This window comes from Cyanistes caeruleus, chromosome 1 (assembly GCF_971803275.1).
Source record: "Cyanistes caeruleus chromosome 1, bCyaCae1.hap1.1, whole genome shotgun sequence".
Taxonomy (NCBI): Eukaryota; Metazoa; Chordata; class Aves; order Passeriformes; family Paridae; genus Cyanistes; species Cyanistes caeruleus.
The window spans coordinates 106,035,439-106,061,474 of record NC_141701.1 but is presented as its reverse complement, the minus strand read 5'-3'; the positions used below and the strand labels follow the sequence as shown (position 1 = coordinate 106,061,474).

The following is a 26,036-nucleotide window of genomic DNA, read 5'->3' as shown; positions in this document are numbered from 1 at the left end:
AGTTCTGGTGCAGTCCACAGAGGAACCACAATGTCTATCAGCCATTGGGGCAAACGTGTTGCCAGAGGGATGCTGAGAAGGTGGTTAATCTGAAATTCATATTCCGACACATTGCCGGGGTTTGACTTATTTTCGGGCTCACAGATGTGGACAAGCCAAAAAAAATAAAAAGCCAGTGAAAATAATTACTGTCATTATTTCTTGGCAGTCACTTTCCAATGTATATAATTTGGCACATTTTTGTATGGTACATGCCTGCAGATAGCTTTAGAGGTATTACTGGTGTTTGGACATGTGGAAGTAAAACAGATGCCTTGGCTTGGCCCCAGGTTCAGGTTTTTCCTCAAGTTGCCCATTTCTAGTAAAGGCTGTTACCAAAAGGGTGTTGTTGATCTTACTGTGACAAGCACAAGAGAAGTGGACTACACTCCAAAATACAGAACCCTCCTTAGGACAATGCTGTCCACTCACTGAAGCTGTAGGTTTACCTCAGTGCTGCTCTGGATCTATTTCTATCATGATTGAACCATGGGTACAGAAGCTGGGCACAGAATCTCCACCTCTTTCATTTTTCAAGAGGCTCCACTCCAACACAATCCATCCTGACTGAAATATCCCCTCCAGAGTCCAGTCCCTGTCTTCCCTCTCAGTGCATGGAGGGAGACAGCCACTGCATGGCTGAGTGTGTATGCTTTTGGCCTGCGAGTCCAGAATCTCCCTTTTCAGTGTTAAACTGATTTTATAGCTACTGAACACCCAAGATAGAGCAGTAATTTGAGTATCTCATAGTTTTTCTTCCCTCCTTTCATCTAAGCCCTCTACTCCTTGAGGAATCACAGCTCCTGCTAGAGGTTCTATATGCTCTGGTAATGCAAAAACAACAACAAAAAACCCCAAACCAAGCTAAAAATAAAATTCAAACAAAAAACCAACCAAAAAAAAAAAAGGTAAAACAAAGAAAAGTTTCAGGATTTTTATTCCATTATGTCTCTAAATATCCTTTGAGGAAGGAAAGTTGCTATTCAACTAGGCAGGTAATCCACAGCAAGGTAAGAATACAAAGTGCTAACATGTAGTCAGTGCATGAGTTTGTTGGGTTTTGGGTGGTGGGGACTTCTTTGATGGATTTTTGGGGGTCTTTCTTTTTTTGGAAAGGCTAAAACCACACTATTTTTTTTCTTTCTCATAATAATCACTGTAATAAGAGCACAGCTCAGAAAATACTGAATTGGCATTTCTAAAGCCTCTTGGCTGCCCCATTTTGCACTAGAAGAGCTATCTTCTTGGCACTGGCCTAGACAGCCCAAAGACATAGTATGTGTTGCATCACATTTTAATAGCCAGAAGAGCAACATTTATACTACTTTATATGAATGAGACATGAAGAAAAATAAAGTGTCTTATGGATAACTCAACAAGCTATTCATATAACTGGGCCTTAATTTATTTGATCTATAATAACAAAATATTTCCTCCTTTATAATTTCATTCTTTAAATTCACCAGATGACAGAAGAATATTGTAAGCAGAAATTCTGTACTAGAAACCACATTCCAGTGGTATTGAGAAATCACTTTCTTGTGGTGGAACTAGAAGCCTGTTCTTGGAGCTGCAAAGATTTCTGTTTCTCTGTGATAGTTTTCTGTGTGGTTGAGATGTAGTGTACGCTACAGAAGAGGCCTTATTTTGGATGCCAATGAACCTCATGGGTTGTAAATCTTTTTTCTTAAGCAATTAAATTTCTGACTTTAATCTTTCATTCTCTGATAGAAGTGGTTTCCTGGATCAGGCTGAACGCCAGAAAATAATTTGCAAAACAAAGGTTGCCCCCAGCTCTAAACTACATTTAATATTTCTCTTTCACTGCAATCATCCCTGCTTCTTTCTTTTTTCTTTTTTTCTTTCTTTTTTCACTATAATGTAAGAGATCAACTCTCAGCTGGGAAAGAGCAAGCAAGTTTTGAGACATGCTCTCTTAAGAGACCTGAAGCATCTACGCACACCAAATCTTGCCCTTTCTATTATGCAATGAGGCAGAAGTGCTAAAGCTGGAAGAGATATTCCCAGTCCTCAATGCCTTACAGCAGCACTCAAAATCTCAGCTACATATAACATTAATCTAGAAGTCCATGTCCATCACTACTTTACCCTGTCTAGTCTCTCATATCTGCGGAAAAACCCACTGAATGCTGGCATTCCAGTTAATCCCTTCTATCTGTAAATGAAAGATTATTTTAAAATAAGAAAGAGAATTTGCATTACCTATGCAAAGGTAACAGGATCTCAATTAACTATAGGGTCCTGAAACAATTTAAGCAGCTAAATGAACGTATATGTCTAGTAAGACCCTGGTGCTCCCTATTAAGCCTACATTCTTTATTTGTAATGAGGCTATAGAGCAGAGGTAGGCATTCATTACCAGTGGTCTTGCCACCTCCAGGGTGGGCTCTTTCCATTAGGAGACATCTAATGGGACCATATTTTGAAGTAATACAGAAGACTAGACTCGACTGAGACCCACATAAAACTGTGAACCTGAAACCTGCCAGAGAGTTTGGATGTCCAGTAGTACATTTTGCATCAGCACGGGCATTTCTGCCTATCAACATGGAAAAAACTTTCTGGTTATGGTGATTGGTTCTTAGCAGAACAGTTTCAGAGACAGTAACAAGACTTAACTGAGGGCATCAGAGCACTCAAGCTCTCTACTAAAAGTTGAAAAGGAATATTACACATACCATAAAATGCATTATATATTCCAACGATGTCTCACACAAAATAAATCTTGCTTAATAGAGTTCTCCCTTCATTATTTTTAGAAACGCCTAGAATGGTATGGGACTTGGCATTTGGAAAGAAGTATTCATTTAAAACACCACCTGTGAGATACAACTGCTCTCAGACCAAATGACAAATCTCCTTTTTCAAGACTTCAGTATGTAGCTTCTACCCCATAACACAGTTACAGGCTGGGTTTATCCAGGTCTGACCAAGTGAGTACAGCCAAGCTGTACTTTTCCCTTCTGCTTCCATTGTACAATAAACATAGCATGGTTTGTGGGTGTTCAGCACTTAAATCTGATCCAGCAGACCTTTAAGATCTTGTTTGAGTCTTCAACCCTGCAATGATAAAGGAAGATGCCCAGAATAATTCAGTCCATATAAACAACCTGCAATTCTTCTTTATGGCCCCCTGTGCATCCACACAAAATATGGGTCTATAATTTGTCCAGTATCACACAAGCATAAAATTAACAGTCCTGCACCTGCTGGAGACTAACAAAAATCCTACAACACATTGCAAAACAACTGTAGAAATAAACCTACCCTCTCTGGTGCCCTTCCTAGACTATCCAGAAGCAGTTGTTATGTCAACATCTTTCTCTGCCAAGTATCAGTTTATGCAAAATATTTTCATGACTGAAAACAACTGGGAAGATGATGGAATTACTTTCTAAATCGGAGCCAGGGAGTATCTCATCATACTTGTTTAAAGTCAGTGGAGGGTATCTTGTTAGCATTATTGACTGGATAGACTACTTACTGAAGGAGGTGGCAGAATTAGCTCGGTAGGTTTAATTTATAATCAGAACAGCCTATTGACTTCAAAAACTCAGCCACTGACAGAGAACAATTGTTATATTTGCTTAATAATTCAGGAAAATAAATAGCTGTCTTTAGTCCTCTCAGGTCTGAGAAACTGAGGAAGCAGCCACTGTGCAGACAAACTTTTTGTCCAAGACACACAACACCTTCCACTTTGCTGTGTCCCTGCAAACTGGAGCCAGGGCATGATGTAATACTAGAGTTATCAATTTACTTGACACAAAAGACACAGAGAGGGACAGTGAGAACTGCAGACTGAGTGTGTTTTAAGAGAAGCATGTTTCCAAAGAGGTCAAAAAAGTAATTGGGCAGTAATACAATTGTGTGAGTTGATATTAAAGCCCATGGTTATTCATTTTATTACATTTTGCTGCAAGTCACAGAACCAATGATCTGTCTAGGTTGAAGTTTATTTTGTTAAGTTTAGAAATATACAGAAAATTAATATTTTGGTGCCACCTTTGGTTTTCCTACCTAGGGCAGAGTTCAAAACACTCTAGACTAGGTTTCAAAGCTACTGAACCTGCAGGAAGGGTAGATCCCTAAACACACTGAAAACCCAAAGCAGGACTACTCTGGTGTTAACTGCTAGCTTAAACATAAACTCTTCCTACATATCCCTAAACGATTGGTGCGTGTTGACTAAAGCAGGTGCCCTCAGAGAGCTGCTGTGGTATGCTCCTGAAGTCATCAATCATAAAACGTGCCCACACTACTCTTGGCAGGAGAGTGCATTAACTCCTGTAGAAGAGCTTCACAAAATTCATCAGCCAGCCCAAGTCTAGGTTTCTAATCCTTCTGATTCTTGACATTGAATTATTTACTGACCAGCATATGTGATCCATTTCACTACTAACTACTAGTACAGCCTCTCCTGCAGAAAAACAAAAAGGAAAGTCATAGCAAGAATTGTGCTTAACTAAATTAACTGCAAGTTAGAAGGAGTTATACTTAATGGCTGGTGCTTCTGCAGCTTGGCTACACTAAATGTTCAAGATATTTGTGAAAACCAAAACAAGATGTAAAATGTGACTCCATTTCACTGACCTCCATAAAAGCTTAAGATCAACTTCAAGTTTTCAAATCTGAAAAACTTCAGATTAACCCAAACTTTACAAACATGCATCCACCTCTTCATTTATAATTGCATATCAGAACAATCTTCACCTCCTATATTCTTATGTTCAGAAGGAAGATGTGGATTGAGTGTGAGTTTCTTCAACTGAATGTGCCTTTGAGCATTGCATTCACTAGAGGTTCTTCAAAGCTAATTTGTTCCTTGACTTTACAGATTGGTTGTGGCTTGAACCTCAAAGCATAAGAGGGGCTAACAACTTATTCCGCCATGGATTAAATACATAGTTACTTCTTCGTACAGCAGGAGGTCCATTTTTGCTAGTCTGTGCCCAAATCATGAGAAAGGGCATCAGCCAGTCAGTGCCTAGGACAACTTATGGTCTACCATGGTGTCTGCCTTCAGCCCAGCTCCTAGGAGAGCAGGACCACAAGTTATCCTGCTTGCATGAGCTTGGCAGAATGCACTGGGGACAAAGATTCTGCTCTAATTTTTTCAAAATTTCACTTCCTCTTATACAGAAGAAGGTGAAAGACAGTTCATGCCAGAATTAGACTAATTCTGTTCTGAAACACTACACTTCCCATCTCAAAGCACCAGGTGTAGGTGGTACAGATCATGTGACAATACCCAAGCATCTGAACAACACCTGTTCTAACTGCAGGGGGCTGATAACTACTCTGCACATACCCACTGCTTGGGTCAAGCAACACATTTACTTTCCCCAAGACAATCAAAAGTTACTCCCCAGATGACCCTAACCCTAAACACGCCTGCATATTCACAATGGTTGTCTAATTTGTTGTGCTAATTTGTTGTTCTGTCTGAGAGCACTATTACTTGCTACAGCAAAGCCCTAACAAAATCCACTGCTGGTAAAAGCCTCGTGAAATCACCTGGCATAGATTTACTAGAGTGATACTTCTCTTTTTATTTCAGTGCTTTTCCCAGATAAATTTGCAAGATGTCTTGATTGTAGCTGTGCTTGTGTATCTTGTCACCCCAGGAGGATTTGGCCTCAAGAAGGGTCAGTTCTCCAAAATCCTAAACAAGTTATATGGTTAGACTGACAAACTTTTTAGAAGCCCTAATGAGGCCAAACCCACAGGTGCTGATGGGGAGCACCTCACAGTCAATCCCCTGACCACTGAACTCAGTGGAGCACAGTCAGCTGACAGGTGGTATTGAACCACCTGTGTGGCCAAAGAACCAGCATCACAATGGGCTCTGCTCTATTCTACCATCGACATTACATGGATTTACTCAGAAAATGCTTGTTTCAGGTGGTACAATTGCAAGGAAAAAAACTGGTGGACATGACAGATCAAGACAGAGACTAAAGAGCAAAAGTTTTAACATGATCACTTCTCAGCCAGAATGCTAAAGCTAAATCTTATTTCCATGGAGGTCTCAGTTTTATTCCCCTCACAATCCCTCTTGTTCTCTAAAACCCACATACATGCCATTAGGCAATAAGCTTAAGGATATCAAACAGCAGGCAATTAATGTTAACAACTGACTCAGTCTTCCTTTTCCTTCAGCAGTATTTTGTGGTATTATTGAGCAGACTTTAGAGGAGAAATAGAAGAAATTGAATACATACCAACTAGTGAAAAATAATATACCCCCTAATTTACCTATACATAAAAAACTACAAACTGGATGTGACTGAAGAATCTATATTCAACATGTATTCAATGCTTTACCATTCACAGGCACATTCACTCACTGCCAGCAAGGAGTAGAATGGCAGTAGACATTTGCCAGCTTCCATAGATGTGTTTCCTGTTTATTCTTAACTAAGTACCTTTTTCTTATAAGTCATTATGTCAAATGCCAGGACTTTGGCACTGAGCTGTGGCTCAGTATTCCAGACCTCAAGAACCACGTTCAAGTTTGAGTAGTTTTTACAAGGCTGTGCAAGATTATTTTCTTCTTTAAGGGTACCATCTAGAGTTAGGAAGTGGTTATGCTGTCTATTGGTCAACAAGATAGTCTAAAATTGTTATCAAAAAGTAGAAAGTAGCTACTGGAAATTATTTGCTATTATTAGACCCAGGAAATCCTCAGTGATCTCCATTCTAACAAGACAGCACTAATTCTGATATAGACTGAAAAATTAAAAATCTCTGGACTACACAGCTTTGTCTTCTAGCCCACTGGATAAGATGTAACAACAATGTTTTTAACAAAACCAGTGAAAACCACTGCTGGAGTTTCAGGAAGGCATTGTGCATTGTAATGAAAATATTTTGTCACAATTTCCAGTCATCCTATTGCTTTTTTCATATGGAGCCAGTTATTACTAAGTATCGTGTTCATCTGAAGAAAACACATTTCCATCCTCAAAGGCTTTGCCTGTAACACAAATAACCAGGAATTGCTGGTACTCCAAATGATGATGCACAAATTAGTGCTTTCTATCTGGCATAGATGCAGCATCATTTAGAAAATAAAGGCTAAAGAACATGCTTAGCAAACCTTCAGGCATCCAAAATCCCCATACCCATAGAAGTAAACCAAGCATCTCTAATGTCCTCCCTCATCACTGAAGAGGGACACGCAAAAAGTTCGCTCAAAATATTTGCTATGACAAATAGAAGCATCTGCTCCTGATGTGTGGTGGTTTACAAGCCCAGAGTGATGGTCTCGTTACCCCACACAGAGACAGGCTCCATGTTTAGGCTTGTGCCAGGTTGAGCTCCAAGACTTTCAGTTCCCTGCACAATGGGAGGTCAAAACCTGAACTGAATAGAGGCTCTTCCTGGCAAGAAAGCACTGAACTACACAGGGGAAATAGGTTAGAAAGAATAATCATCAAGTGGGTGCATGGTGTTTTCAAACCAGCATTTTAAATGTTTTTCTTTGAACTTGGAAGTCAACCTGAAACAAAAGTACATGCTAAGCAACAGTCTGCAAACAGACTGGGATTCATAAGTTACCCAAACCCTGTCACCAGGGCCATCAAATTTAGTGTTCTGGGAATAAGAGCTAAGCAAGCACTGCTCGACTTGTGCAATGATTTAAAGACAACAAGCAGTACATACAAGCCCCTCTCCTGAACCCTAATGTTGCACACAGAAGTGTACCACCAGCAAAACATTTATGCTTGTGTTTCAGGCAAGTACTGTATACACACACACTGAAAAAAACCAGCATGTCTCTGGAACGGACTTTTGCTAAGGCAAAACCTTTTTTATTCAGAGATCAGTCCTTGATTCTCCTTTCCCCCCAACAGAGAAGTCAGCCAACTGTTTGGTGTGAAAACAAATTCTCCCAGTGTGGCCACAAGCTGAGCTAACACAAGAAACATTTCCTCTTGCCCAGCTTCTGCAGATGATGGGACTTGGTCCCAGGGCATTGTATTTAGTTTCAGTCTAGAGCTGCAGATCAGCTCGAGGCTGGGAATCCCACCCTTGCCCTGTTATGAAGGAAACAGTGTTGAAAGGAAAGCATTTGCCTCCAAGAGGGAGGATTATTTTTGAGGACTAAGCATTTAGCTGTTTAGGGTACAAACCAAGCAAAGGAATATAGCCTGAAGTCAACTAGAGGAACAACACATAATTTCTCTCTGTATAATGTAACAGTTTTGTAAAGTAAGTTAGAGGAGGAACAGCAATTTGGTGGTATTCTAAAAGAATGCAGTCACCCCAGGACACTCATATTTTAACAGAGTAATTCAGATCTGATGAAGTGTATATGCATTTATTTACCTTCGTCTTGGTACATAAATCTATCTGGGCAGCTATCCTGAGCAGCAGTTCTGTTGTGAAACAAACTGGTACACACACACATTCACACTGACTTTATGAAACAATCACCAAATCTTGGCCACATATGAGCTATGTTCAAAGAGATCAAATTAAATGCTATCACTTCAAAACCAAAGCTAGGACCCCATTCTTCAGTGTCCAGATAAGATCACCTAAAAAGAACTTCCACCTGTGGTACTTCCACAGCATTGCTATGCAAAGATACACTGATCCTTAGGGCCACACAGCTATGGACAGCCAGATCCTCTCCCTTACTGCACAATCCCTCACACAGAGCTAGAGCATCATACTGATTATTTTTGACCCTATTGCTAGGGAGGGAAAAAAAAAAAAACCAACAAAAACACGTGCCAAAACTTCCAGTTCTCTTTTCCCCAGCCTTTTCACTTTAAAAACAAAATATTCAACGAGTCTGAAGATTTACATTAACCTTGTGAGGCCTTCTGGGAACTTCAGAGCACCATAGCTCTGACACAAAAAGTGCCCAGATGATATAAACCCAAAACTTGGATGGTATTAGGTGCCTAATGGGATACTCAAGAATGTCTGACTGTGTTACGCCTACACTAGTCACCGCTGTAACCACAGCTTGGTGCAGAGGAACTTCAACATAAAATTCAGCTGAGTAATAGAATTTCAGCATTTGGACTTTGCTGAGCTCTGACCTAAAACTCTGCTGGTTCCTGGATAGGCAGCTTACAGTTCAGGAACAGCTGCCATCTACTTCAAATACAGCAGCTGTTACAGTCTAAGAATAACATAGATGGGTCTCAACCCAATTTCTGTGAAGCTTTGAAGTCCAACATTCTTTTCCTACTGGGAAAAGAATTGGCTCTGAGAAGAAGGATTATTTGTGAGGACAAAACATTTAGCTGCTAAGAGTACAAAATGTACAGTAATCTTCACAGATCTATGTGTTGAGCTAGGACAACAACATCCAGCATCAGGAAGCAACATAGGCTACCCATCTGTACAGTAAAGATTTAGAACATCTACTCAGGAAGCCTACATTCAAACTTTATGAGAGTCAAGCACCAACTGCACGGCCCTTCCCATGTGTTAATTGAGTTGAACAAGCAGAAAAAATAATTAAGGACAGAGGAAAAGTAATGGAGCTTGTGCTTTCATTAAATCTAGCCACTTAATTTTTTTCTTCCCACTCTCCTTCAAACAGCTAAGATTTCATCTCCCAGTATCCTGGGACATGTGGTGGGAAAAATGGGACAAATCAATTCGCACCTCTAAAATTATGCTACTGTACCCAACACCCACATGCAGAGACTCACTGGACCAAATCAAGAGGCCCTGTTAGTGTTAGGATTTGCAAGCAGAAATCTTCATCGCTCATTGTCCTGGCACCAGGCAGGAGCCTGGAGCTTTCAGAAGTTTATTATTCCTATTCCACAGTACAGAGTGTTTCACTGATGTATTTAAGCAACCTCCAGTTAAAAAACAGAACAAAACAAAACAACCAGATACATGCTTATCATTGGCAGGGGTGTGATGTCAAGCAAACACCGACCAGCTCTGTGGGAAGGTCCAAGCCTGCAAAAGTCAAGGGAAAGGAAGGAGAGAACCACTCAACCAATGCAGCCCAGGCAGCACAACTCCCAGGAGAGGAGGCAGGCCAAACAGAACTCACTAAAGACATATTTTAGCAGCTAACTCTACTAAACCAGTGTGAATGGCCCCCAGGACAGTTTTGTAAGCTGTTCTTTCCCAAGTATGAAGTTTTTGTTAGCTGCCCAAGGCATCAAGAGGGGATGGGAGGTAGATATCCATATGCCTTCAAGAAGTCTCAGCAAGTGATTCTGGCTTAGGGATGCTGACATCTCTTTTCTCCTTTCTGAGCTTCAAAGGTGTTTTGCTGTACACAATCTTTCCCTCTTTCTCTTCACTGAAGCTATCACTCCCCTCTCTCCTATTAGCATCCATGAAGGCAAATCAGTTTTTCACTTACCTTTTAGCCACAGATGGCTTGCCTTGTGGTCATACCAGTTCACCCAAAACATAGGAATAACATCCATTAAGATGCATCTAGCTATTTCCACCTATCCTTTCTTACACAGCAATCCTGTGTTTTACTGCTGGTTCAGGGAGCTTCAAGCTTAAAATTTGTATTTATCAACATGGTCCTTAAGGACGAGGATCTTCCTAGCTACTCACTATTCACACTTACACTAACTCAGACCAAACTAACCCAAAAGCCCATTGCAAACTTAAGTACAGCAAACCTACTCCCACAGCCCCCCAAGGCTCACAGCCCTTCCCTGGGCTCCTGCTGGGCCTGTGCTAATTCACAGCAGCTGTAGCTTGGAACCAGCTTTCTCCCAGCTGATGCTGCTTCAAGACGGCTCATACTGAGATATTGGAATTTAGTACATGACATCAGTTTTTCTGATGAATATGTTTCTTCTTCTGAACGAAGAAGAGTTTTCTGAGGAAAAAGAAAGGGTGTCAAGGGCTTTTCCCTCATTTGCTAGGGAAAAAAGACTAAAAATACTGCAGTATGGGGACCCTTAAAGGGAACCAAAGCAAGCACCACTTCCTGCCCTAGGATAACATGGTGTTTGCCTTTACTGGGAACACCATATGGAAGGAACTCTGTCTTTCCTTACAAAGCACTAAGACAGAAGATCCCAAAGCCTCTCTTTTTCCCAAAATAAAGGGTTGTCTCTTTAAACACATGCTCAGAGGTAAGGCTATATCAAAATCCATCCCAAATGAAGAAAACAATTAAATCTACACCATGTCAGGTATTTGTTCCTCACTGAAGTTGGCAGGAACTAAGTGTGCAAGTTTCTCTGAAGTTGACTAACAGGACTATTGAGCCCAGAAACACAAACCCTTGAAAGCCTGGTGGTACAGTTTGGATCTATGTTTGTAAAGCAACACGTACTGGCACTGCCCTGAGCACTGCCTGGCCACAAGGCAGTTATGCAGCTTCCAACACAGTGCTCTGAATAACTGAAGAGGGATTTTGGAATTTGCTTGGATAAAAACTGAGCGACAGCTAAAGGACATCATCAGAAGTTTTGCTTAGCAGGAATAACTGGGATCTAATAATGGCTGATTAGAAAAGCTTTGTCGCATTTCAACAGTTTGAATAGTGCCACTGAAGTCCCAGGGAGAGCAATTCAAGTTTGTGTGAACCAGTACCAAAGGCAAACTATTTTCATGAGTTGAGGATTGACCAGCTTTCAGGTACAGTATGAAGCATTACATTTGCCATGGTGGATAATGACTGATGGAAGAAATTCTCTGTGTATTGAGAAGTTATTTTTCCCATCTGTTTTAAAAATGATTTAATTTATCCAAGGTTACTTGTGGTAAAAATTAATGGTTAGTCAAACACATATTACTTAGTTGCAAAAATAATAAAGAACTTTTTAAAAGGAGAGAAATGAGAGTAACAAATTGACTTGAATTTATTTGACTTGAATTTTCGTCTCATATGGGAAGGCAAATGAATATTTATATACTGTAAAGTCAAGTGTCTAGCCACCAAAATAATGTCATCAAAAAGCCATCAGGAGAAAAGGTCTTATTATTTGAATAGATTTTTTCCTTCTGTGGTTCTTTCTTCTTGAAGTCTAAATAAACACTTGGGCTGCAGCCATATTTCATCTGTTGGAAGTTTGAGGAGGTGGCAGGCCCCTGTGTTAAAAGAGAAAAAGTTTTTCTCTTCTTAAGCAGCAAGAGTAGGGCCCTGAGGAATCGAGGGAGAGGCTTCACAGTCCAAAATAATCACCCATTCAGACTGATTAAAATGAGACACTGTGGGAAGCCATTTCCAATGCTCTCCAGATGCAGCCAGAGGAAAGCAAGTAGTTGTAAGTACATTGTCAAAAGGAGCAGAGACCTCCACCCTTGCATAATATATATAACATAAAATACAAGGTAACAGTGTGCAAGGGAACACCAGCTGAAGTCCTAAAGCTGAGGTATCTCACTGCTCTTCACTGGAAATCAATTAACCACCAGTACAAAAGATTTGCTTACACATGCTTTAGGCAGCCATGTGATCCTGCAAAGTCTCCATCTGCAAGGTGTAGATCTCACTATCCCTCTCTTTGCATTGCAGCAACAGTTAGAAGCACTCCAAAATTCAGAAGGATTTGCCTCTAGCCCTTCTGGGAAGTTTTTGTACATCCAGCTTCAGAGGGACAGTGAGCACCAACAGAGACTAAGTACAGGATAGCAGGGAAGACTGCAGGGCTGTGACTTCCCAGTCTGGCTGGGCTGCAGCTCCAGGCTGCCCAGGACATTACCTGGAAGATGCTGCTGGCAAGCCACAGGTTTAGAAAAACAGCAACAACTGCCACATTTTCTTGTGATTCAAGACTGACCCAGGTGATACAACTCATGCCAGCCAAAACTTTGCTGTGACCCCGCTTAAGTTTCAGGTGAATGAAAGCTTGGGAGCTTGAGGCTGTGGTGGATTTTTGTGTAAGATGACACTTGGAGATTGTAGAACAAATGACATTTTTCTTACCAAAATTTCTTCTTAATTAAAAAATTTCAATAGGAGTTTTCCCTCCTAGTGTCAGCTAGATATAAAAGTTGTGAAACAAACCCTTGCAGACATCAAAGCAAGAGTGATTGCTTCTGGGTTTCAGAGCAAGCCTGAAACTCGATCCAGACCAGTACTTGCAGACATACTTTTTCATTTTTAAGAGCCATTGCCCAATAGCTCTTACATTCCTCCCAGTGGCCAGTCCATTGTTTGTGAGCATCCTCAGTAAAGCTGCTGTAAATAATTTACACAACCCTCAGCCAACCAAGGCTGAGCTGGTACCACCAGACGCACATGAACATCTCAAGCTATAGCTGTGTTACTTTGTATGTGATGTGAAATGAAAAATAAAGCCCTGAGCATTCCAGTCATACCAAGTGTGCTCCTGATAGCACTTTTAAACAAATCTCCACTGTTTCAGGGATGGAGCAGAACTGGAGTCTGTCTGCTTCGATTTAAATCTGTCCCTGAATGATGTCCATGAGTTAACAGGGAGAATTACAAGGGAAGGAACAAATAAACATTACAAAAAGAAAAAGAAAACCAGACTTTTTAAACACTCAGACGCCTGCATAGTTCCCAGGCTAAGCATCCATGTGTTGAAGAAAAAACCCCAATCTGCTCAACAGTCCACAAGCTCTAGCAGCTCCGAGGCTGTGTAACCTATCTGAGAATCAGGTATGGATTTATGGAGGTGAGGGGAGGGAGAGAGGAGAAGCAGAATCCCTGACTTGTTCCCATGACCACTTGCAGGGCACATGGTCTCAGGCCATACAGGAGACCTGTCTATAGGCACACCACCCAGCCCATGTGGGCTGGTGTACAGGTTGTCCTCTCCAGAGAGGTGAGAAACCACCCTGAAAACTGGTTTTATCTGTCAAATGGGGAAATGCACCTGGTGGTGTGGTCAAGTGTAGAGAACTTTAGCTACTGTAGATGAAGGAGAGGTCTGTTTTTTTAGGACCATTTCTGCCTTTGCTTTCTATAGCAGCCAAGGGAAAGACTTGTGTCTTTTGTACGTATGTACCTCAGCCAAAGCCATTCCAGTTTTAGGACAAAGGCCCCATGAACCTTTGAGTCCACACTTATGTTGCTGCAGGACAAACAGAAAGTCCATGGAGACCCTCTCTCCACCAAGAGCCCAAGTCTGCAGCCACCAATCACAGGCTGGTGTTAATATACAGCGCTGAAACACAGCAAGTCCCCAACAAGTGATAGTAGGTCACTTTAATGGTATCTAACTTGTCCCACAAAAAGCCATCTAGGTTTCCATTTGGCCCAGATATTGTATTTATGTAGTTCAAATTAATGCCCACATTTAATGCAGGAATGTTAGAGATTGAGTGTAATTTGTGTTTGTACTTCTAATAGCTATGTAGAAAATACTAGACAAAGACAATAAAAGGAAAAGCTTTCCCCTGTCTCTCTCCTCAAACTCCTCTTCAGCTTAACCCAATTTTCCAAGTCACTTAGAGGCCTTTAAATAAAATGAAATCCTAACGATGTCGCTGCCATGAATAATTAATCGTACCAGTACAATCTCTCAAACAAAATCCATTCTCATTAGATTAGAGGTTTTCTCAAGACACACGAGTTCATTATGGCATTTTTACATCCTTTTTGTCTCTTATGTTTCTTTGTCTTTCCTTATCTGTGTCTTTTCTTATTTGCGTTTGATACACGGGACTCCATCCCCTTGGTAGCCTCCAAAGCAATATTCCAACACCCAGGGAAGAGCTCCTACACAACCAGGCACATGGTGGCAGGGGTTTGAGAGACCTGTCTGCAACTTATGTACAGCCCAGTGGGGTGGGAAGTTCACTGGACACTCCTATTTCCAGAATCCAAGGACTCTATTTAAAAGGTTTTCCCCTCTCTGCTAAAAGCCCTTAACTTTGAATACTTTAAGCAGCATGGTTCAAGATTAGTGTGAAATCTGGTAAAGCTATTCTCAGTGTTTTAAGATACAGGAAGTTAAAGAGCTTTGCAATTCTTATATTAATAACCAGGCATCCATCTTTTTCTACAGTTTTCTATTCAGATTATTAAAGATAACAGATGAATTAAAGATGGAGGATAATAAGCATTGCAAATAAGAAGTGATTTGTCTACTAACATTTTGGTAGGCAAAACTTCCAAGACACTGAGAGCTGAATTTATTCAAAGACCAAGGAAACTATTTTAAAGTATAACAGGAATCATTCACAGTATCCTTAGTAATAGCCTTTGCCACAAGGAATAAATCTTCTGATCAGACCCAATTCAAATTGCTGCCATCCAGTATGTTCTTTTCATTAAGCCTCTGGGAGGCCAGACTCATCCAGTGGAATTTTCTTCTTTTGAAAGTGATGATAGTATAAGGAATAAGAACTCCCTGAAGTCTTCAAAGCAATTATTATTTTTGGAAGAGGCATGAAAATAAAGTCCAGGTCACCAAGAGTCTTCAGGAATCTGATTTTATTTTTCACAGAGCCAAGCATTACTTTCAGCACTGAGGACAGATTCCAAGTCTGATAACCACTTCATCTCTTACATGTGCCTTGAGAGTTCAGCGGGTTTGGAATCATGAAATGGTTTGGGTCGGATGGGACCTCAAAGATCATCCAGTTCCAATCCCCTGCCATGGGCAGCAACACCTTCCATTAGACCATGTTGCTCAAAGCCCCATCCAACCTGACCTTGAACAAAGCCAGGGATTTGGCCTCCATCCACGATTTCTCTGGACAATCTGCTCCAGTGCGTCACAGTAAGCAATTTCTTTCTTATATCTAATCAAAACTATTCTCAGATTAAAGCCATTCCCCCTTGTCCCATTGCTACATGTCCCTGTAAAACGTCCCTCTCCAGCTCTCTTGTTGGCTACTTTTAGGTACTGGAAAGCTGCTCCAAGGCTCCCCAGAGCCTTCTCTTCTCCAGGCTGAACAACCATAGCTCTCTCAGCCTGTCATCATAGGAGAGGTGCCTCAGCCCTCTGATCATCCTTGTAGCCCTCATCTGGACCTGCTCCAAAAGATCCATGACATTCCTGTGCTGAGGACCCCAGAGTCAGAGTCAGTAGTCCAGGTGGGATCTCACAAGAGCAGAGTAGAGGGGAGGTACCACGTCTCTGGACCTGCTGGTCTTGTATGGCATTGCTGCATCAATACATTGTCCTGCTACTTTGGATGCTTCTTCACAAACTGCAAACCCTGGAAGAACATGCTGGTAACTGGTGCTGGATCAGAGAACTGAAATGGAACCGCCCTGTAACAGGACTCCTTGAGCACCACCCTTACACCTACCTGTGGTCTTCACCCCCATCACTCTTCTTTGGAAGATTCCCTTCCATAGTTAGGAATTATATTCTGGCCCAAATTTACTCTTGGAAATTATGACCATTTCTCTTTATGTCAGTTTTGTCCTTCATGACAAAGAGCTGTTCTTCCTGACAGAGTTTATTTCCTCGGTGTGTTCATAGGCAACATTCATAATTTCTTGGTTTTCACCTTCTTAGATGTTTCAAATTCTCCTAGTTATCCAGGTGTCTCCTCCACACCACCCCACTGTGGGGATTATCTGTGGTGAAAATGAGAGAGTGGAACTATACACATCAATGTACATTAATGCCTTGAACAGTGGAGTCAGTAATTCCTACCCTTCTGCCAAGTCCTCATTTGAAGTACCTTAAGACATCAAGATTGTAGATTTTTTTTTTCCTGGTGACTTTGCACCTATGACTCCCTGTAAACACCTGATCCATGTCCTACATCCTCTTCCTTTGCTGTTTCCAAGTGCTATGCTTTTGGTTTGTAAGAGTAATTTTTGTTATCTTGTAATATCTTGTTACCACCATCCTCTTCATATTCCTGGTGCCTCATAACTTCATGCCTGTACCAAGTTTCACTGGCACTCCAGAGCCTGGTCACAGACATGCCCTGGCTAGGAGGACTGTGACCACAACATATAACCTACCACTGGAAAAGCCCACGGGGAAGAGATGTTACCCGATTACCATCTCACTGCCCATGGTAATCTGTCCTTAGAAACACTGCTAGTTTTTATGCAAGATCATTAACTGAACTATTCCATTTAAATTCTTCTCCTCAGGGCTATGTGTAAAACATGTCTCCAGCCCTGTAATCCCCCTGTCAGCAAAGCTTCCCATTATCTCTTCTTTATCTAGCTTTTGTATTTGGCCCTGTCTTAACCATCTAAACTAATAAATTGTCACAAAGGACCATAAAATCTGGTCCGCCAGACACAACGTTTCATGTTCCAATTGTCTCTCCAGCACTTTCTTACAAAGATTTTGTCTTTATTCAAAATCAAGGCAAGTTCTGTACTTCTGATGCCTGCAGCTCCAAGACACCTCTAACAACAAACCCTTGAGCTCGTTAGTTCCACTTGATCTATTCATTCCTACTGGCAAAATTTTCTCTCCTGAAATAAAGCACCTTAGTTTTATTTTAAAACCTTCTGATTTAAAGGAACTCCATGGGCATTCAGTCAATCCAAGCAGTTTGGTTTGATTTTGGTAATCACTTCTTTGCTGCTGGAGTCTGTAGTACCGATATCAGACTTCCATTACAACTAGTGAAGAAATCTGTAAGTTGCTGGGCACAAGACTATCTGGGTCCTACTAGTCCCACATACTGTTTTCCCACTTAGATTTTACAGATGAAATTTAGTTATAGAAATCCACCTATTTGTATCTAAGGCTGAGTATCTGCAAGCAGGACTCAAAGCATCATACCAGCAGATTTTTTCTTTCACACTTCTTCCCATGAACTTCTAATCCAAAGTGTGTCCATTTGACTAGTGTTATGCCTTTTTCCTTCTTTGTCATACTGGGAAAAGAGAATTATCATCACCTTTAGCTTTATTAATCTGTCCTGAATAGTGCACCTCTTTGAACACCAGATTTTCTTTTATGATCTCTATTCCCAAAGTGTCAACCCAGCTTCCTTGCAATCCCATTGAAGTCCTTCACCAGTAGTTCTTATGACTTTATTGCAATGTTAATTACACGTTTGTGTTAATACCCTGCTGGCCTTGACATGACAGTTGTCTTTTTTAAAAAAAACCTGAAAGGTTTGTATATTTATACATTATACTGCATATGCATATGTCCTGGCAGAAAACCTGACAGTCTAGGACCCATAATTCCTCTTGTACACATAAACCATCTTGCAGCAGATTCTGTTGGTGTATGTGAACAGGCTGTACCAAACTGAGCAGTAGCTCCTTGGGTATGCATGTGACTGAAGGTGAGTGTTTGCATATCTGTGTGAATATACAGTGAGCCAGTCTGTTATCCCTACTAGGAAGATCACTATAGCTATTAAATTACAATGGGCAAAAACATTAGTGTAGCCATTAAAATCAAAATGAAATTGATTTTTTGAGATGATCGTTATCCACAGATGCAATTCCAACTTTTCCTCTTAAAAATGGAAAATTCTACACAGGCAGAAGGGCAGTGCATTAAACTCTAAAGAAAACTTAGAAAATCAGGATAATTCACCCTTGATGTTCTTTGACCTAATTTCTTTATCTTCCTGCATCACAGGGGCTAGAAAATATGAAGTGGTATCATCTGCATTGTGGATACCAAGGCAACAGGCTCTCTCTCAGCTTAAGGACAAAGTAAAACCTCATGGTATCAACAAAGCTCTCTGAAACCTCTTTCAATGATGCTAATTGTGCTTTCAAATATGTGATTTGAAAACTGATTTGTCTCTGTGATCTTACTATATTTTGTACTGTTGGGACACTGCAGACCCTCAGTGACAGACAATTATACCACTTGAAGTAAAAGTTAGCTTGGTTGACAAAAAATCTCTCATTATTTCCCCTCAATAAATATTAAAATTCTACCTCCTTCTTTAACAGACATAAGGCATTTGCAGATGTTTATAAACCCACAGAAAAGAGGAAGAGACCTTCCCAACATTTTTTCCTCACAACATATTCCCTTCTTCACCATCTGCTTTTTGCCACTGCCCATCTTCATGCTACACCACTCTCCCAGAAACAAAGAAATGCCAAAACAAGAAAAGCAAACTTTAACTGTATGGTTATTACTTAATCTGTGCCTCACATTTAACACATGATAGCTCCTTAAAGTGCAGTCACAATAAAGGGAGTGAAGCCAGTACAGAGAAAAATGAAAGGAAATTGGGATCACTGTAGACACACAAATAAGCCAAGGAAGAGAGAAAGTGAATGATATACGATATTATATATTTCATATACAAGTAAAATGATGCTTGTCTGTAATAGCTCAGATAACTTTGGGGTCAAATCTTTGTACAGTGCAAACAGGCTGAAATCTGCACATCTTGTTAACCGGCTTCATATGATGTGCAAACACCAGATGAAGAAGAGGGACAACAGTTTTAAGGTTCTGCCTACATTTTACTCTTACATATTTCTCTAGAAATTTGAATCCAACATGCTGTCCAGGCCAGTTAAGTGCATTCCCATGCAAAATGTGCATTCCCAGTTCCTGAACCGGACTTTGGAACAATAACTGTGGTCCCATGAGACAGAATCTTTGACAGCAATATCCCCTTAAGATATGGCTGCTGAATAGCATTCTCATGACACATCATGCTGTCCCACTCCATTGCACCAGCTGAGCATCTCATGTGCCCATGCTGGCAACGAGACCAGAGAATGGGTCCAGACTCTGAAACCCCTTAAGCATGACTACTACTCTACAAGCTTCTCCCCCTGCTGTGACACTGGGTAATATCACCAGCATTACAGTACTGGATCTCTGCAGTCACCCGCCTTAGTAAAGGGCCTCTAAAGCCTTCGGGCCAAGGCCATAGAAATTCCAGCCCTCACTAGGGATATGCAATTGGAGAAGCAGCAGTAAGAAGGTATCAATTACCCTCCACAGCAGCGCCAGGGAATGATTCAGATGAGTTAAGACAAATGTTTGCTCCAGCAATTAAAAAAAAATGTTTGTTACAAAGTGGAAATGGATCCATACATCATAACTTATTTGCTAGGAAGACCCATGATGTCTTTTGCATTGCATCTAACTGCTAGGAAAATTAATTTAAGACATACCAAAGCCAAGTCATATAATCATTTTAATTAACAGTATTCATGCTGTTACTTATGTATTGCACCACATCCTTCTAGGCACAGGGGAAAAAAAATATTTTAAATCAACAGCATTGGAAAACTAGCATACAACTCAATAAGCTGATGATTCCACATTTCCCAGAGCCTACTCTGTGTCACATAATCTGGAGGCTGGGTTTTTTCAACCAGATGAAGACAGCAGGTTGCTTAGCTTGTTACAGCATTGCTTCACCAAGCACCAACATTACGACAAGCATCTAAATGAGAGAATCTAGCAGCTCGGGAACAGGCAAGCTACAGACACGGCTGCTTGAAGGCATATTTGGAATATGAAGCCCTCGAGCCAGAGAAAAGACACAACAATGGGAGCAATTTAGCAGCTCCCTCGTAATACTTCATCCACTTATCTCAAATGGAGTGAGGGAGCCCTCATGCCAGCTGCAGCAACTCACCTCTGCTGAGGGTACCGCAGGAGGGTTTGTGTTAGGGATGCTTTGGGTTGGGGGTGCTTTTTTGAAGGGAAAGCTACCCAGCCTTCCCTGGCAGCATCAGCTGTGTCCTGAAGGTGAGCGCCACATTCTTCCTAGCAAAGAGTTTTGGAACAAACACATTTTTAAGCACAGAACCTCTGCTCAGCACGTTCACTAACCACAGTGACCTGCTGCCGCGGGACCAGCACACAACTCGCATTCCCCACACACGAAGCGAGCCCAGGAGTTCCGTCCGCGGCCCGAGCGGCTCTCGCAGCCCTGTGCCTCCGCCCGGAGCAGCGCAGCCAAAGGCTGGCCCGCAGTCGAGCGGCGGCAGCCCGAGCTCCGCCAGCCCTGTCCCAGCTGCCCCCAGCCCCTCAGCCCGGTTCCCGCTGCCCCCAGCCCCCTCAGCCATGTCCCCGCTGCCCCCAGCCCCTCAGCCCGGTTCCCGCTGCCCCGAGCCCTCTCAGCCCTGTCCCAGCTGCCCCGAGCCCACTCAGCCCGGTTCCCGCTGCTCCGAGCCCACTCAGCCCGGTTCCCGCTGCCCCGAGCCCACTCAGCCCGGTTCCCGCTGCCCCGAGCCCCCTCAGCCCTGTCCCAGCTGCCCCCAGCCCCTCAGCCCGGTTCCCGCTGCCCCGAGTCCCCTCAGCCCTGTCCCAGCTGCCCCGAGCCCACTCAGCCCGGTTCCCGCTGCCCCGAGCCCCCTCAGCCCGGTTCCCGCCGCCCCGAGCCCCCTCAGCCCTGTCCCAGCTGCCCCGAGCCCCCTCAGCCATGTCCCCGCTGCCCCGAGCCCCCTCAGCCCTGTCCCAGCTGCCCCGAGCCCCCTCAGCCATGTCCCCGCTGCCCCGAGCCCCCTCAGCCCGGGCGGCGGCGCTGGGCGGCAGCGCCATCTAGCGGCTTGCTGGAGCAGCGCCGCCGCCCCGCCCGGGCTCCGGCCCTGCCCTCAGCACCCCCGGTTACCCCGTCACCAATGACGCGCTCTTATTCTGTCGATTACTCATTTCCTTAATTATCTCAGGCTGACAAATTAGAGCGTCAAGTGGCTCACCGGCTACACAATCGGCTCGTTTATTTTTACGGCGGCGTATTTTCACATTGCTGCGGTTATTTCATGGCTATGGCTTAACCTTGCACCAAGTTACTAAACAAAACACTGAAGAAAGCCGCCCAAACACGGTAACTTTAACACAGAGACTGGGTTTTGGCTTTCCTTTCCAGCAGTCTTTCTAAAGCCATCAAGAAAATATGTGTGCAGATGCACCAAAAAAAAAAAAAAACCCTCATATTTTAAATTTTTATGTATCCACAACCCAGTTTACATCCATCTCGTGAACTCACACGTAAGCTTTTCCCTCTCTAGATTTCTGCAAAGCTAGGGGAATAACTGTCATCTTTCTGTAAATTTTCCCCTGCTTAAACACACCTCACCACTGTGTGAGCAATCTCAGCGGCAGCTGCTCTGGTATAAGCTCCCTACTCCAAAAATTACCAGCAATTTTACAATTTATTCCTAGCACAGCTAAAATTTTGCAAGAGTCATCTACCAATATCATCGACACACATTAAAGGAAAAAAATTATAAATTTTTATTGTTATACAGCAAGATTTCCTCATGTGGCTTAAATGAAGTCTAAAATAAGCACAAACTGATCTTGATAAAGTGGAGAAAGTTTGTCTTGGTAAAGAATTGGAAATGCTGCTTATGTGCCATGGGAATTCTCCCACTGGACACTTTGGTTGCCTCTGCAAATACAAAAGAAGTTAGCCCGTTCTAGCCTCATTAGGGGTAGATAGTTCCTCCAAGTCCAGTATGTGCTTCCCTCCTCTCCAGTCAGTGCTACTGGGTTGATTCCTGTAAATAAATCTCCACTGCTAAGGCTTCACATAAGTCACCTGACTTCCTTCAAAAGCGAGAGCTTCATAGACAGCTGCAAGTGAATAAATCCAGCCAAGAGAAAGAAGCTGCAGCTGAACAGGTACTCCAGATGTAGCATTCTTGCAGAGCCACCACCACGCAGAATGGCTAAATGCTCTTTTTTTAGGAGTAGGAACCATGATGAAACCTGTATCTTACATTGTATTATCTTGTTAGTTGGACAAGCAGCAGCTTTGAAACTAAGGCTGTGAGTGATGAAGTAACTCACTCCCACTCTGCATCATCCCACCTATACTAACACTGGAATCTGAAAGAAGAGTACCTTACCCACAGGAACAGCCACGCTGGCATTAATGCCCTTAACTTGAATGCCAGCAGCATCAAAGCTTTCCCAACACACCCTGGAGGCTTTGGCAGCTGGCACTCAAGTAAAGGCAGTGCCCCTTATTAACGAGGGTGCACCCAGCAGGGCTGTAGTTGGGTCTGCAACAGCCCACTCAAATATATCCAAAAATAAATCAGTTCACACTCACTGGGGTAAATTCTGAACTGCTTCCTGTCAACAGAAAAGGCTGCTAAATATGAATTACACTAGAAAATTTTCAGTAAGTACAGAAAACAAGCAGCAGAAACATGACTAATCACACCATCTGACGGAAGTGTCAGTCATTTTGCATCGCCTATTAAGATTACAATCATCACCAACAATGGTTTGGGTTTTTTTCCTTCCGCTGCAGCAATAGTAAGAAGGCAGTGCTATTTTAGACTGAAGCAAAGTCTTCCTTGAACATCAGGTGGTAATTCTCTATGAATCACCTGAATTTAGGAGCAACAGGGAATACCTGGAAAGCCAATTCTGCCCCTCAAGGTCTCCCAACCAAACAGTAGCATGAGCAATAGATGGCAAGCTCGCAACAGAATAAAGATCCCTCTATCCACTGTTTTGTTCCAAAGAATTCTCCAGCTTGACTTGATGTTACACTTGTGTCCTAGTTTCAGCTGGGACAGAGTTTTCTTTTTAGTAGCCAGTACTAAGAAGTACTGTGCTTTAGACTGAGTGTGAGAACAATGCTGATAACACACTGATGTTTCTGTTGTTGCCGAGCAGTGCTTACCCTAAATCAAGGTCTCCACTGTTTCCCATGCTCTGCCAGGAGCAGGCACACAAAAGGCTGCGAGGGAACATAGAAAGGCAGCTGATCCAAACTGGCCAAATGGATATCCCAAGCATAGAGTGTCATGCCCAGGATATAAACTGGGGGAAGCTATCCCAAATGGTGTCAGGTGCAGCTAAGGGATGGGCTGGTCATTCTTCAGCAGGTGGTGAGCAACTGTACTGTGCCTCATTTTTCTTGGGTTTTCTCTGTACCCTCTTTACTACAATTATTAGCATTAACATTGTATTTCAATTTATCTCAATTATTACACTGTTCTTATCTCACCCCATGAGTTTTACTTTTTTTCCTGATTCTCCTTTCCATTCCATGAGGGAGGGGAGGAAGAGGGAAGGGAACAAGTAGCTACATGGTACATAGTTACCATCTGGGCTTAAACCAGGACAAACAGGTTAGGCACACAGTGGCACTGCTAAACTCAATGTAAACTGGGATTTAGAAGTCAATGCATGTCTATTTATGGATACACAGGAGTTGCAAAGTGTTTTTCAAAGCACAGTATTAAGAAATCATGCTAAGGAGTAACTGTCTGTTGCTCTTTTCATACATCTGCTCCACCAGCACTGCTGATCTAATCTGTATCTTCACAGCAGAAGTACTATGGATGGAATATACTTCGCTTGTGTCTGTTTCTGATATGAGTGTCTCTTACATCAACACACCATGAAGTTATTGCACATGCTGCCACAGAGTCGCTGTTAACGTGCATTTAGAATAATATAAATGCATCTGTCATTTCAGGTCCTCCTGAACGGTAAAGGAAAGAATTTTAATCCCTTTTTCTACATTCAAAGTTGTAAAAGTGGGTAATGTACAGGTCAATTGGGGCACATCCGATGGTGATTCAATCCTCATGTCTTTTGCCACACTTCATGCTATAGATTTACTACAGTTCTGCATCTGGCTTTGCCTAGAACCATGTAACACATAACTGTGTTTTGGTTTATGCTATTGAACAGTTTCTACTGTTATATACTACTAAGATATACTAAGAAAAAGCAACTATTTTCCTAGGGTTTTGATTTCTCTCCCATCATCACCTGTTGTACTTCATATGCTGTTCAATTCTTTACCCAAATCACTCAGAAACATATGCAACAAAGACCTCATCTGACTAATTTTCAAGAAGTTCTGTCCTTTTCTAAAAAGTGCACCTTTCTTACCTCAACCTGCATTTCAATGCTTGTTTTGTATTTACTCATGATCACAACTTTATTTTTGCTTCTGCCAGTAGCTTTCTTCTGCCTGCAACTCTTCAGTAAGCTTCCTATCACATGGTAATTTCCCACTCACTTTCCTCAGTAACCATATTTCTGCTTCTCCTTTCTTGCATCTTGGTAAGTTGTGGAAGCTGGGAGATTCTATGACCTTAAAATGATCTCATGGAAGTGTGGCCTCTGTGACACATCACTCCAACTCCGTGTTCTGATTAAAGCTTTCAGAACATCTCCCTCAACATCCAACCAACTGCCAGAATTTCCCATTTCACTATTTCAGACTTGTGAAACCTTTCAAATTTATCCTTGTCTGAATACAAACCAGCAGAGACAATCCCACACCTTCTAACCAAACCAGGGCTAGCAGCATAAGAGCAGCTTCCTTAATCTAGTCTGCTAACAGCAGAGAGCTGCCACCAACTGCTTCCTACAACATGGAAAACAAACCAACCTGAACAACATTGCTAAGAAGCAACAAATGGCTGTTGATAGCTGGATACTGACAGGCCATAACTGCACAGGTATGCTAACATAAGGACAAAAATAAAAATGGTAAAAGAAAAACTTTGGTAAAAGTGTGAAGGAGAACACACAGGTCAAATAGATAAAGCTTCTTCAATGTATTCCAGAAATAAGGCCTATGACATCCAAGACTGCCATGCCACTTGTGACACTCCTTTAAAAATGTGCATTTTTGTAGCAGCCCTTAAATAGTAGTCAAGTTAGATCCATCTGCCAAACTAAAAAGGTTACATTTCATGGACAATGTGTACACATTTATTGTATATAACCATTCTCAAAACTGAGAGTAGCTTTCCATAATATAAAAATAGGAAGAAAAGATTGTAACTAAACATGACTTATTCACCATTGCTACCTATGTAGCAAATAAAATAATTGATGCTTTTAAGACTTACATTTCTTTTTCTCCTGACAAACTTGTAAAAAATTAAAAGGTTTTCTTTCAGTTTAAAGCCTTGCTACATAGTTGTTTAACATTAACAAGCAAAAAATAAATCCCTATTTATCACTCATTAAGAATATTCGAGTTTTGCCCTGTACTTAGAAGTCAAATAAGCTTTCCTTTGGTAGTAGTGTAACAATCTCTGCAGATTTTTTGAAGTTAAAAAGCACATAATATTTCAGAATTAAGAACAAAACCAAATGTACCTTCTTGACTATGATTAAAATCTAAAGAAAGCAACCAATAACCTGACATAGCACTGTGCTACTCCCTCATGTACCATTTTT

At 41.8% G+C, this 26,036-nt stretch overlaps 2 long non-coding RNA genes across 2 annotated transcripts in view; both read right to left on the bottom strand.

The window, feature by feature from the left end:
* The window catches only part of LOC147655803 (uncharacterized), a 34,956-nt gene extending 24,222 nt beyond the window's left edge, over positions 1-10,734 (bottom strand). The window contains exon 1 of the long non-coding RNA XR_015275347.1: positions 10,415-10,734. This is a non-coding gene — a long non-coding RNA (uncharacterized LOC147655803). The remainder of the gene's footprint in view (positions 1-10,414) is intronic.
* Positions 10,735-15,412: 4,678 nt separating this feature from the next.
* On the bottom strand, positions 15,413-20,884 carry LOC147655802 (uncharacterized). The gene is made up of 2 exons (XR_015275353.1): positions 20,500-20,884; positions 15,413-16,525 (listed from the first exon to the last, which is right to left on the bottom strand). It is a non-coding gene; the product is annotated as an uncharacterized LOC147655802 (long non-coding RNA).
* Between the last annotated feature and the right edge of the window lie 5,152 nt (positions 20,885-26,036).